At 42.4% G+C, this 14,594-nt stretch overlaps 1 protein-coding gene and 1 pseudogene across 5 annotated transcripts in view; one reads left to right on the top strand and one right to left on the bottom strand.

The window, feature by feature from the left end:
- The window catches only part of FAM168A (family with sequence similarity 168 member A), a 235,021-nt gene that overhangs the window by 192,946 nt on the left and 27,481 nt on the right, over nt 1-14,594 (bottom strand). For 2 of the 5 annotated variants that reach the window (XM_042957980.1, XM_042957979.1), the window contains exon 2: nt 5,113-5,323. The gene's annotated coding sequence lies outside the window, so the exon portion shown is untranslated. Of the gene's footprint in view, nt 1-5,112; nt 5,468-14,594 lie in introns of those variants that run through there. The other 3 variants (XM_042957977.1, XM_042957983.1, XM_042957978.1) reach the window with 2 other exon arrangements.
- Nucleotides 11,519-13,470, top strand: LOC102965004 (annotated as a pseudogene).

The raw sequence follows: 14,594 nt of genomic DNA, 5'->3' as shown, positions 1-14,594 counted from the left end.
GTGGTATCTCAATGTGGTTTTGATTTGTATTTCCCTGATGATGAGTGATATTGAGCATCTTTCTATGTGTCTGTTGGCCATGTGATAGGAATTTTTAATGGAGTGTGGGGTTGAGAAGGTAGTGCCATGCAGTTGGCAGAGACTAAGGAGCCAGCCAGAATTGAACTCCAATCCTCCTTCCTATCTCCATCCTCACAAGCTGTGTGACCTTTGGGCAAGTCACTTCATCTTTCTGCAAAATGTGGATATTCACACATACCTCCCAGGGCTGTTATGAGTGTCTAATGTAAATTTCTCTTCAACCCTACAACTCTGTAAAGAGACAAGGATTTTGCATTTTGTTTTGTTGTATTTGTTTACAACTGTATTGTTTTGGTTCTTTATGAAAGAGGAAAGCTTTAGAAAGGTTGGCAGGAGACACTTGGGGATGGCAGGAATGAATAGAGCAAAGCGGACAAGATCAGGCAGACGGGAAGTTGTCTCTGGATGGACTGATCTTACGTCTCAGAGAATACACTTGAGGTAAGCAAAACAGTGCAGACAGAACAAGACTGAGGCAGGAAATCCCCCAGAGGGAAAAGCCTAGAAGTCAGAGCCTCTGTCCAAATACCTATGGCCTGCCATGTTGCTGTTCTGCTAGAGATGGAAAAGTTCTGAGAATGGAATAACCACCTGCGTACCCACTAGTTTGCTCTCATTGTAGTCTTAAGGGGGCGGGGGCTGTTCCTTTTTTCCCCAGTTTTAGGAAGTCTTTATCTATTGTGAACAATCACCTTTTGACAGTCAAAACTGATTTCAAAGAGGATAAATTTGCACAAATTTATCAAAGAATGCACCAAACCCTTCCTTTCCAGCTCTCACATTTTCTTGTAGGCTTTTTGTTTTCTCCTAAACTTCTCTTGAAACATTCTAATCCTAACCTGGATGAATTAAGGGGAAAAGAAATGTGTCTGCATCTCACCCAAGAGAGCCTGGGGGGCTGTTTTCTGCAAAGGCCATTCAGGAGCCAATGCCTTTGAGGGTAGTGAGAGATTACCAGAAGTAGGAAGGTCTGGGGCTTGGACATATGTGTGGCTTGCTATCTGGAGGGACAGCGCATGGTAGATAGAAGGACATTGGTATCCATTAATCAAAATATTTTTCTCTACAAAAGACCAGATCCTTTGCAGGGGAAGGACCCCGTATAATGTAAGCTCTGAATTGGATTTAATTTGATTTAAATTGAATAAAGTAATATGTCATTTCTTACTTCCCTAACTTTGTGGAGTAAGATTCATACCCGCTATATAATCAACAGAAAAAAATAAAACTGACAACATCTAAATTGCACACAGTGAAATTACTCATTGACTAAAATGGATGGAAAAATCAAGGAAGCCTTCTTGACAAAATGTAGATCTGGAAAATTCATCCCAGGAAAAGTGAACTCCATAGAAAATAGAAATAATGACCACAAAAGATAACTTACAATGGCAGAAGCTATAATTATTAAACTGTGATATGGATTTTTTAAATTGACTGGTAACACAAATCATCATTATGAAATTTATACCGAAAATTATTTTTCAGATGAAGATAATTATAGTTCAATTTAAGCCAAAATGAGTAAGTTGGAAATAGATTTAATGACTGTATAGAAAAACCAAAGGTATTGAACTGACTTAATGGGATTTGTTCTGGGAAATATTTTCTCAGTGAAAAGTAATCAATATGATATAATTCCATCAAAAATTTGTATTCATAACTACAAGACAAAAACATCCTCAGGGTCAGGTAGACTCAGCCGGTAGAGCATGCAACCTATGATCTCAAGGTTGTGAGTTTGAGCCCCACGTTGGGTGTAGAGATTACTTAAAAATAAAAATCTTTAAGGGCGCATGGGTTGTTCAGTCGGTTAAGCGTCCGACTCTTGAATTTGGCTCGGGTCATGGTCTCACAGTTTTGTGGGCTCTGCGCTGACAGTGCAGAGCCTGCTTGGGATTCTCTCTCTCTCCCCTTCCCTCTGCCCCTCCCCTGCTCATGTGCTATCTCTGTCTCTCTCAATATAAACAAATAAACTTTAAAAAATAAAAATAAAAATCTTAAAAAAAAATTTTAATCTTTAGGGTCAAAGTGGGGGCCAAATATCTTGACTCTCTACTAAAGCTCCTAGAGAGAGAAAAGAAATGAAGACGGTGGCCAAACCTTTGCTGATCTACACTTTATCAAGAAGATTTCCCTGATCCTTTTATCAATTTTTCATCAATAAAAAGTTTCAGGGATGCCTGGGTGGCTCAATGGGTTAAGCGACCCACTCTTGATTTCGGCTCAGGTCATGATCTCATGCTACATGAGATCAAGCCCCGCATTGGGCTCTGTGCTGACAGTGCAGAGCCTGCTTGGGATTCTCTCTCTCCTTCTCTCTCTGTCCCTCCCCTGCTTGCACTCTCTCTTTGTCTCTCTCTCTCTCAAAATAAATCAGTAAATATTAAAAAAAATTTTCACTGTGTGTAATTTCACTGCTGTTTTATTTTTTCTGTTGATTATGTAGTCATCAGTGCCCTACAAGATAGGCCCCTGCCTTGGGGCCCTACTACTTAACATTCTCTTTGTCCATCCATTTCTCCATCTGTCCACTTAATAGTTACCAACCAAACAAACACCTACTCTGTGCCAGGCCCCGGCAAAGGAATCAGGCCAGGCCCCTGCCCTCAAATGATTATAATTTTAATTATTTTTTTCTAATTCTGCACTCTTTCTTGTTACTTCATAGGAGAGGACCTCCAGTACAATGTTGACTAGAAGGGATGATACTGGGCACCCTTTCCTTATTCCCATTTCAGGAGGAAAGCTTTTTCTATTTTATCAGCAAGTATGATGTTAGATGTAGGTTTTTTGTGCATGCCCCTTATCAGATGAAGGAAGTTCCCTTCTATTCTTAGTTTGAAAGGATTTTATTATAAATGATTGGTGGCTTTTATCAAATTAATTTTCCACATCTCTTGAGATGATCCTATGACTTTCTTAACTTTATTCTGTTAAATTGGTGCATTATATTAATTTTCAAATGTCAGATCAACTTTGTATCCCTGGAGTTGACACAATTTGGTTGTGTAGTATTATCCTACTTATTGATCTTTGGGTTTGGCTTGCTGATAATTTGCTTAGAATTTTCACATCTTTGTTTAGCCTATAATTTTCCTTCCTGATAATGTCCTCGCTAGGTTTTTGTACCTAGGTAATTCTCATCCCATAAAATAAGTTGAGAAGTACTTCTATTTTTTCTGTCCTCTGGAAGAATCTGGACTTGGAGTTTTCTTTGTGGGAAGATTTTTTTTTAATAAAAAATCCAATTTCTTTAATAGGAAAAATCTAATAGAAACTACTCAGTTTTCCTGTCTCCTCTTGTGTCAGTTTTAATAGGCTGTGTTTTTCTAGTTATCTGTTCATGTCATCTGAATTTCAAGTGTGTTGGGATATAGTTACTCACCATTTCCTCCCACAATCTTTTTGATTCATGTAGGATCTGTAGGGATGGCACTCTTTTCATTTCTAAATTGAGAATTTTGTCTTCTCTTTTTATCCTTCACCTATGTGGCCAAAACTTCATCAACTTTACTAGTCTTATCAGAGAATTAACTTTTGGTTCTTTGAATCCTCCCTTCATATCTTTGTTTTCTATTTTATTAACTTCTTCTGTCAACTTTATTATTTTCTTCTTTCTACTTCATTTGGATTTAATTTCTGGGTGTTTTTCCTGACTAGTTGAAATAGATATTTAGATAATTTATTTTCAGCCATTGTTTTCTTTTCAATATACTCACTTGAAGCCACAGATTTCCCTCTAAACATGGCTTTAGCTACATTCCACAGGTTTTGACATATTATATTTTCATTATCATTTGAATCAAATACTTGGTAATTTCTATTGTGATTTCTTTTTTGACCTTTGCATTATTTGGGGATTTTCTAGTTTTCTTTGTGTTTTTGATTACTAGCATAATCCAACTATGGTCATTGAACATACTCTGTATGATCTTAACTCTTAGAAATTCAGTTAGACTTACATTATGGCTCAGCATATCAATAAATATTCGTGTGCACTTGAAAAGAATATGTATTCTATTGTTATTGGATCCAATGTTCTATTATGTCAATTAGGTCAAAATTCTGAAGCATGTCATTCAAATTTCATTTGTCTTTATTGATATTTTTATTTGCATATTCTATCAGTTACTGAGAGAGTTGTATTAAAATATCCCAGCATAATAATGGATTTGTCTATTTGTCCTCGAGAAATAGGCCCTGCCCTAGAGGTTATCACAGTCAGATATGAGGGCTGACACAAGTAAGTAATAATTGTGAGTATATGTTTAAACATTCTAGCAAAGAGAAACCCAGGGAACACCCAATGTTTTGGTCATATAGAACTCATGGAAGCTCCCTAAATATGGATTTTGTTTTTCCCTACAAGACCTTTGTCTAAACCATGTGTCACAAACTCAAATGCCTATATTTGAAAGGAACAGGGACAATATAAAATGAAAAGAAAACTTTAGATTTCTAAACTTGTATAATAGTTGAGGAAATGGGCTGAAAAAATTACTCAGCTGCAAACATGGTCAATCTTTCATGAGAAAAGAAGGATGACTCGGAGGGCAGAACCAAGACCCACAAGGAAGTATTCCCAAGTTTGGTCTGAATCATGGAAGTGCTTGATTTCAGAAGCAATGTGTGCCCTGCTTGATTTCAGAATTGCTATGGACCAGTGACTGCTGTGTACCTGTTTCCTCTCTATTTGAGCAGGAAGGTCGATAGCAGTTACCTTGGTCCTGCTTGGGATGTTGGGCATGTAGAGAGAAGACAACTTGTCTCTCATTTGCAGGTGTTTGGATAAAGCAGAACTGTACTTGATGAGACTACTTGAGGAACTACTCCCAAGGAGACTTGTTTTCGTCTGAATTTGACTAAAATGACAAAATTCAGGATTTCAAGTTGATACTGTGATGGGATGAGACTTTCAGGGCCTTACAGGAAGGTGAGAGTATTTTGCATGTAGGAGAGACACAGTCATTGGGGTTAAGAAGGCAGATTATGTTATCCAGCCTCGAAGATGGCCTCCATAATTCTTACCTGTGATAGAGGGTAACTTCTAAGATGAGGTCATAAAAAGCATTGTGGCTTCTGCCTCACTCTGTCTTGGATCTTAGAAGGTGGCTGCCATGTCATGAGAACAGATCCACATTCTGAGGAACTGAGACCTCCTGCCAATAACCAAGCTTCCCATAGAGCCTTCAGATGACTGCAGCCCTGGCTGATGTCTTGACAGCAACTTCATGAGAACCTAGAGCCAGAACTAGTTAGTTAAGCCATTTCCAATCCTTGACACAGAAAATATGTGAGACAATATACATCTATAGTTTCAGGCCACTACATTTGGGTGTAATTTCTTACACAGAAATAGATAATTTACACTCCCACTTGGACGGCTCACACTTGAACTTTAAAGAACTACATCTATTTACAGCATAGAGGATGATTGTTATGGCAATTGATCTTACATCATCACTAATACACTAATACATCATCACTGGTATAAAGCTGTCCCTCTGAACGAACCATTTCTTGAGCCTCATCGCACACCCATCCTTCACCTGCTATCTCCCACTCATTCTCCAGGATTTATCTCAACTATTTCCATCTCTAAGAAGCCTCCTATTCCCAGGGACAGAGAGACCCTATATTTTCCTCTGCAGCAGCACTGGTTACTCTAAGCAGAAACTGGCTAGGTTCAGGTCTGCCTTGTGTAGCAGATGTCAAGCAACTTGAAGGCAGGACCCTAGGCACGGGGCCAGGCATGGGACAAGTAGGGAGAGTCAGTGAGTGCTTACTAAATGATTTAATGAGTTTGGAAGCAGTTTCTCACCCCTGGGGCCTTGGTGAATTTTTAGGGCCTCTGTGAAATGGAATTCCTGTACTCTTGAGGTCTTCAGGTACCTTAAGGGAAGACTCAGTGGACCCCTGGGGAACTCCTTTGTACTCCTTTGTTAGGCCCACAACCAACTCAAAAGACAGACACCTCTTAAGGAGATTTTCAGGAAAGTCTCAGGGATTCATGGTTGTAAGGAACAAAACCATGACAAAAATTTCTGGCTGATTTAAGAGAAGGAATTTATTAAAGGAATATGGGACTAGGGGTGGCAGAGTAGCTCAATTGGTTGAGCACCCGACTCTTGATTTAGGCTGAGGTCATGATCTCATGTTCATATGGGTTCAAGCCCCACATGAGGCTCTGTGCTGACAGTGTGGAGCCTTCTTAGGATTCTCTCTCTCCCTCTCTCTCTCTGCCCCTTGCCTGATCTGTCTCTCTCTCTCTCAAAATAAATAAACTTAAAGAAAAGAATATGGGAATAGCACATAAAAAGATGCTCAACATCTTTAGTTGTTAGGGAAATGCAAATCAAAACCACAATGAAATCCTTCAAATTCACTGGAATGACTAACAATTTAAAAGACGGATAATAACAAGTGTTGGCAAAGATGTGGAGAAATTGGAAACTCCATACATTGTTGGTAGGAATGTAAAATGGTGTAGCTTCTGTGGAAAACAGACTGGCAGGTCCTCATAGTTAAACATGGAGTTATCATATGACCCAGCAATTCCACTCCTAGGTATATATCCAAGAGAAATTAAAACATATGTCCATACAAGAATGTGTACAAGAATGTTCACAGCAGCACTATTCATAATAGTCAAAGAACAGAAGCAACCCAAATGTCCATCAATTAATGAGTGAGTAGACAAAATACAGTATATCTATATAATGGAATGTTATTTCACATAAAAAGTAATGGAGTACTAATACAACATGCCACAACATGGATGAACCTTGAAAACACTATGCTACATGAAAGACACTAGTCACAAAAGACTACATATCGTATAATTATATTTATATGAAATGCCCAGAGTAGGTAAATCCATAAGTACACATAGTAGCTTAGTGGTTGCCTAGGGATTAGAGGGTGCTGTGGGTTGAATTGTGTCCCCCCAAAAGATATGTTAAGGTCCTAGCCCCTGGTACCTATGACTGTGACCTTATTTGGAAATAGGGTCTTTGAAAACATAATTAAGATGTAAACTAAGAGGGGCACCTGGGTGGCTCAGTTGGTTGAGCCTCCGACTTCGGCTCATGTCATGATCTCATAGCTCGTGAGTTCGAGCCCCGCGTCGGACTCTGTGCTGACAGCTCGGAGCCTGGAGCCTGCCTCAGATTCTGTGTCTCCCTCTCTCTCTGCCCCAACCCACTCACATTCTGTCTCTGTCTCTCTCAAAAATAAATAAACATTAAAAAAAAAGATGTAAACTAAGATAAGGACTATAGAGTAGGTTATGTTCTTTTTTTTATGTTTATTTATGTTTGAGAGAGAGTGGGTGTGCACACGTGAGTGTGGTAGGGGCAGAGAGGTGGGGACAGAGGATTTGAAGCAGGCTCTGCACTGACAGCAGAGAGCCCAGTGTGGGGCTCGAACTCACAAACCATGAGATTATGACCTGAGCTGAAGTCAGATGCTTACCAAATGAGCCATCCAGGCCCCCAGGGTATGTTCTTAATCTAATATAAGTGATGTCTTTATAAGAAGAGAACAGACACACAGTGAGACGCACAGAGAGATGAATGCCACATGAAAACATAAGACACAGAGGAGAATGTCACTTGGTAACAGAGGCAGCAATTGCAGTGATGTACCTGCAAGCCAAGGAGCACCGGGGATTGCTGGCAACAGCAGAAGCTAACTGAAAGGCTGGAACAGATTCTCCCCTAGAGCCTGCAGAGAGAGCCTGGTCCTACCAGCACCTTGATTTTGGACTAGACTCCAGAACTATGAGAGAATACATTTCTGTTGCTTTCGGCCACCCAGATATTTTGTGTTATGGCAGCCTTAGCAAAGTAGTACAGGTGACTAGGGAGAAATGGGGAGTGATTCCAAGGTGTATGGCCTTTTTTGGGGGGGCGATGAAATGAAATGTTCTAAAATTCATTGTGGTGGGACACCTGGGTGGCTCAGTCGGTTAAGCATACAATTTTAGCTCAGGTCATTATCTCATGGCTCATGAGTTCGAGCCCTGTGTCAGTCTCTACTCTGACAGTGTAGAGCCTGCTTGAGATTCTCTCTCTCCCTCCCCCTCTCTCTGTCCCTCCCCTACTCACTCCATCTTTCTCCAAATAAATAAATAAACTTTAAAAAATCAAAATAAAATTGATTGTGGTGATGGTTGCACAATTCGGTGAATATACTCAAATCACTGAACTGTTTATTGAGATATATCTGTTACACATATATAGGTTACATATATATGTTACATATATGTATATATGTGTATACACACACGTGTGTGTGTGTATACACATATATAGGTATATATATATATATATATTTTTTTTTTTTTTTTTTTTTTTTTCCTTCAGTGCTAGGGTGCCTGGGTGGCTCGGTCAGTTGGGCATCTGACTTCGGCTCAGGTCATGATCTCGTGGCTTGTGAGTTTGGGCCCTGCGAGGGGCTCTGTGCTGACAGCTCAGAGCCTGGAGCCTGCTTTGGATTCTGTCTTCATCTCCCTTGCCCCTCCCCAACTTGCACATTCTCTCTCTCTCTCTCTCTCTAATATAAATAAGCGTTAAAAAAATTTTAAGTGGTATTGGGGAGCTCACAGAATCAACAAGAGTCAAACGGAACCAGGTATAGAGCCAAAAATATCACCTCAAATCATATGAAACTGGTCTGGGGAGAACCCCACAGTTGCTTTCTGAAGGATCAGCCACTACAGACTTAAAAATTATTATTAAATGAAGCAGGTCCTCTTTTTTATATCGAGGAGATGTATAATTTACATATAACAAATTGCATTCATTTGAAGTGTATAGTTTGATGAGTTCTGACTAATGTATATATCCCATGTGACCACTATCACAGTCAAGATACAAGATATTTTCATCACCCCCAAAAGTTTCTCTGTGCCCCTTTACAGAGAGTTAGTTCCCTGTAGAGGGAATCTCCACCTCCAGCCCAAGGCAAGTACTGATCTGTATCCTGTCCACTTCCTGAGCCTGCTTCTCCAACCTTCACCCAACACCCTTCCGATAAATTCCTTTTCTTTAAGTGAGCCAGAACTGGTGTCTGTGTTCACAACCAAACATCCTGGCTGATAAAACAGGGAGAAAACAAAGTAAGGAGAAGGGAGGAAAAAAGTAACTCAGACAAAATCTATCCACTCAGATATATAAAGTGCAAAACCAGAGGAAAACAACTCATACATTCCTCAGGGATACATCCCCTTTTGGGTAAACCCATAAAGAAAACCAAAGGCATGACTGTGCAGTCTGGGTTATGGGTTAGCAAGTGTTCTCGATACCTCCCGCTGCTGTGAAGAGAGTGGACTCCCCCACCCCACTGAGGTTGAGCTTGGCCATATGACTTACTTGGGCCAGCCGAATATTAGTAAGCACGAGATGAGCAGTGCCTTAAACGTGCTTGTGCTGCTGTTTGCCGTGGCTCTCCCACTTCAGTGAGCTGCCAGGAGGAGAATAGGCACCAGGTAGACTCTGATCCTAGTAGGGTGGGAGACACATGGGGCAGACCTGGCTCCAGTTCTGCAGTCTGGAGCCCCACCCAGACAACCCATGGCCTGAAGTAGAGCCACCCCACCAAGCCCAACCTAGATTAGTGCAACGTGCAGACCATGAGAGTGAGGCAAAGGCTTGTCAAGCTGTGAGGCAATACGTGGCATTTTTGTGGCAACAACTGATGAACACAGTGAGCAACAGCCATTTCGGGAAGGGAGAGGAAGGGATGTGATCAGGGCTTCAAAGTATTCAGGCTGAGTGGTGGGCTTACAAGTGTCCATCACGTCGTTATTTAAACTATACACATCTATTATACATACTCTGTTATTCACAATTTTTTTTTCAAAGCTTAAAAAAAAAAGTGAGGGAGGAGTGTGGGGCCAAGGCCTATAGCAAGCATTTCTGGGCTGAATGGAAGGTGGCTTGGGAGCGGGTGGGCAGATATGAAGGGCTGGTGCAAGAGGAGGATGGTGGGGACTGCACGGAGCCGAGTGCAGAGATAGGCAAGAGTGGTGAAAAGACAGTGCTTGGATCCAGATGGTAGAATATTAGATTTTACTTCCTACTTCATCCTTCTCTGGATTTCCCAAATTTTCTACCGTGGACATATATGACTTTTGTAATCAGAGAAAAGAACAAAAATGTAATGGGAGACGCAGGGGGTCACTTCCCAGCAGGCATTCTCTCCTTCCCTGTTGATAGCATGAATCATGGTCCAAGTCAGCCATGGTCACATTTCCCTGTTCCCTGTGGCTGGGTCAGTGGAGCCTGGATGCCCCAGTTCTGACCAGTGAAATGAAAGGGGATTTCCCCTGGTGGGAGGTGGGGGCAGAGTTTTGAGAAAGCTTTCTCTCTGTGATAAAAAAGAGGATAGACAAGGAGGGAAGATTTTGGATGTTGTTGCATAATGGCGTGATATTTGGATCTGTAGCAGCCATCTTGCAACCTTGAGGGGAGATGTTGCCAAGGTGGGTGGCTGAGGGGAGAGATGGCAAGGTCCTGTGGGACAGGTTACGCACTGAGTCAATTCAGGGACTTTTCTGCTGACTTCTTGTTAAATGAGATTATGAAAATTCTACAGCTTAAGTTGCTTTTGGCTTAAAGTTTTGTTTTGTTTTGTTTTGTTTTTAGTAATCTCTACACACAACATGGGGCTCAAGCCCATGACCTGGAGATCAAGAGTCACATGCTCTTCCAACTGAGCCAGCCAGGTACCCCTTAAGTCACTTTTGGTTAGGAAGCCTCAATTACAATGACAACATCCTAATTGACACAGAATGTTTTTTCAAGTGTAAGGTGAGATACATCTGATGGCCTTAGAGATTCATTCATCTCCCTAGATAGCTAGCCTCATGATCTCAGCTACAGGATTTTAGGGGTTCCCCCTTTCTTTCTTTCTTTCTTTTTTTTAAGGATTTTATTTAAGTAATCTCTACACCCAACATGGGGCTGGAACTCACAACCCTGAGATCAAGAGTCACATGCTCTACCAACCGAGCCAGCCAGGTGCCCCATAGGAGTTCCCCTTTTCTAACTAGGCTATTTCCTTGACAGAGGTACTTCCAATGTGACATAGTCACATAGCTGTTCTCTCCCCATACCCATTCTTTTTAAAAGTTCCTGGGCACCTGGGTGGCTCAGTCGGTTAAGCAGAGGACTTTGGCTCAAGTCATGACCTCATGATGAGTGTGAGCCCTGCATCGGGCTCACTGGTGTCAGTATAGAGCCTGATTAGGATCCTCTGTCCCCTCTCTCTCAATCCCTTTCCTGCTCGTGCTCTCTCTCTTTTTCTGTCTCTTCAAAAATAAATAAACATTAGCCTGCCTGATCGTGCGTGTTCTGGCCACTCTGTGCCCTTCTGCATTTGGCATCGCCACAGCTGCCCTCATTCACTCCCCACCCTGCCACCCGCAGCCATGGCACCAGGCCAGCTCTCCTAGTTTAGTGTCTCTGACAAAACGGGCCTCGTGGAATTTGCCAGAAACCTAGCTTCTGTTGGTGTGAATCTGATCGCTTCTGGAGGGACTGCAAAAGCTCTCAGGGATGCTGGTCTGGCAGTCAGAGATGTCTCTGAGCTGACGGGATTTCCTGAAATGTTAGGGGGCCGTGTGAAAACCTTGCATCCTGCAGTCCGTGCCAGTATCTTGGCTCATAATATCCCAGAAGATAATGCTGACATGGCCAGACTTGACTTCAATCTTATCAGGGTTGCCGTCTGTAATCTGTATCCCTTTGTGAAGACAGTGGCTTCTCCAGATGTAACTGTTGAGCAGATTGATATTGGTGGAGTAACCCTCCTGAGAGCAGCAGCCGAAAACCATGCTCGAGTGACAGTAGTATGTGAACCCGAGGACTATGTGGCCACGTCCACAGAGATGCAGAACTCCGACAGTTGACACCTGCTTGGAGACTAGACGCCATTGAGCCTTGAAGGCTTTCACTCGTACGGCACAATATGAGGAAGCAATTTCAGATTACTTCAGGACACAGTATAGTAAAGGAATATCTCAGATACCCTTGAGGTATGGAATGAATGCTCACCAAACTCCTTCTCATCAAAAGCGCTGAAGCCCAATATTCCCATCACAGTTCTAAATGGAGCCCCTGGATTTATAAACTTGTATGATGCTTTGAATGCCTGGCAGCTAGTGAAGGAACTCAAAGAAGCTTTAGACATTCCTGCTGCTGCCTCTTTCAAACATGTCAGCCCATCAGGTACTGCTGTTGGAAATTCCACCAAGTGAAGATGAGGCCAAAGTCTGCATGGTCTACGATCTGTATAAAACCCTTACACTCTGGGGCGCCTGGGTGGCTCAGTTGGTTAAGCATCCGACTTCAGCTCAGGTCATGATCTCACAGTTTGTGGGTTCAAGCCCCGTGTTGGGCTCTGTGCTGACAGTGCGGAGCCTGCATGGGATTCTCTCTCTCTCTCGGTCTCTCTCTCTCTCAAAAATATTTTAAAAAACAACAACAACCCTTACGCTCATATCAACTGCATATGCAAGAGCAAGAGGGGCTGACGGGATGTCTTCATTTGGTGACTTTGTTGCATTATCTGATATTCGCGATGTCCCTACTGCCAAAATTATCTCCGGAGAGGTATCGGATGGTATTGTTGCCCTAGGATATGAAGATGAAGCTCTGAAAATACTTTCCGAAAAGAAAAGTGGGAACTACTGTGTTCTTCAGCTGGACCCGTCTCACAGTCCAGATGAAAACGAAGTTCCAGCTCTCTTGGGTTTTCGTTTAAGTCAGAAGAGAAATAATGGAGTCATCGACAGGTCATTGTTTAGCAATGTTGTGATCAAGAATAAAGATTTGCCAGCGTCTGCGCTCAGAGACTTCATTGTAGCCACCAATGCTGTGAAGTACACACAGTCTAACTCCGTGTGCTATGCCAGGAATGGTCAGGTTATCGGTATTGGAGCAGGACAGCAGTCCCGAATACACTGCACGACCTTGCAGTGGATAAGGCAAACTATTGGTGGCTTAGACATTATCCACAAGTGTTTTCAATGAAGTTTAAAACTGGAGTGAAGAGAGCAGAAATCTCCAATGTCATTGATCAGTGTGTTACCAGAACCATAGGCGAGGATGAAGATTTGGTAAAGTGGAAGGTACTGTTTGAGGAAGTCCCTGAACTACTACTAACTGAAGCAGAGAAGAAGGAATGGGTTGAGAAACCTAATGAAGTTTCTATCAGCTCCGATGCCTTCTTTCCTTTCAGGGGTAACGTAGACAGAGCTAACAGGAGTGCTGTGGCATAGCTGCTCCTTCCGGCTCCGCTGCTGACAAAGTTGTGATTGAGGCTTGTGATGAACTGGGAATCATTCTTGCACATACGAATCTTCGGCTCTTTCATCATTGATTTCATTGCACAGCATTTTATGGTTTGTTCCATAAATCGCATGTGACATTTTGACAAATACATTTTTAAAAAATTAAAATATTAAGTCTTAGTCAAAACAAATAAATAAACATTTAAAAAAATCCCTTCTTTTTTAATCACTCATGCCAGCCAAGTGTGTTCCTCCTCCATCTCAACATTACTGGAACAGGGCCCTTTCTACTGCGACTCTGGCGACAGGGCAGTGAGAAGTGCGTTCCAGGGGCTGCTTGTCCCCTACTCTCTGCCTGTATGGTTCCCCTTTTCATGTCCTATTTAATATCTGCCCTGCTGAGTAGGGCTAGTGGTAAGTGTCCCATAACCTTTTTGCATGACAAAATATCACACAAGGAGGAAACGGAAAGATAGCGACAGTAAAGCAGACATAACCTAAAATTGACCGATGTCACTATTTACAGATTGCAACCGGTTCTGTCCTCTGGACCAGCCTGCTCCTCAACTTGCATGTTGATTAAGCGCCAGGTGTGAGAGGTGAGAGTCAAGGTCTTTAGAGCAGTGGCCAGGTCTACTTATGGAGACCTCCCCAGTGGGCCCACTCCTCATGGCCCTTCCTTTACCAGGTCTTCTTTCAAGAAATCACCAGTTCCTTCCATCTCCCCAAAGAGTGAACCTTTTTTTTTTTTTAATTTTATTTATTTTGAGAGAGAGAGAGGGTACATACAAGTGGGGGAGGGGCAGAGAGAGGAAGAGAGGATCCCAAGCAGGCTTGGAGCCAGGAGCCAGAGCCAGATGTGGGGCTCCATCCCATCAACCATGAGACCATGACCTGAGCCAGAACCAAGAGTCGGAAGTTTAACCGACTGAATCACCCAGGTGCCCCAAGAGTGAACTTTTAAAAACAGAAATCACATCACACCATTTCCTTGTCAGAAGCTCTCCACAGCTTTCCATGGGACTTGGTATGTGTTCGTTCCTGTCTGTTCACCTGGGTGGGAGGTACCCCAGAAATCTGAGGATCCGGGACGAGCCCCCAGTTTTTATTGAAGCCTCCTACACACCTCGCCTTCTCCCACAGGACCTGAGAGGAGGGAGAAGCTCCAGAGAAATGGGGCTTCATGGCTTCAGCCACGTAGACACGTCTAGTG

This window comes from Panthera tigris, chromosome D1, assembly GCF_018350195.1.
Source record: "Panthera tigris isolate Pti1 chromosome D1, P.tigris_Pti1_mat1.1, whole genome shotgun sequence".
Classification (NCBI taxonomy): domain Eukaryota; kingdom Metazoa; phylum Chordata; class Mammalia; order Carnivora; family Felidae; genus Panthera; species Panthera tigris.
This window is presented reverse-complemented; position numbering and strand designations above follow the sequence as displayed.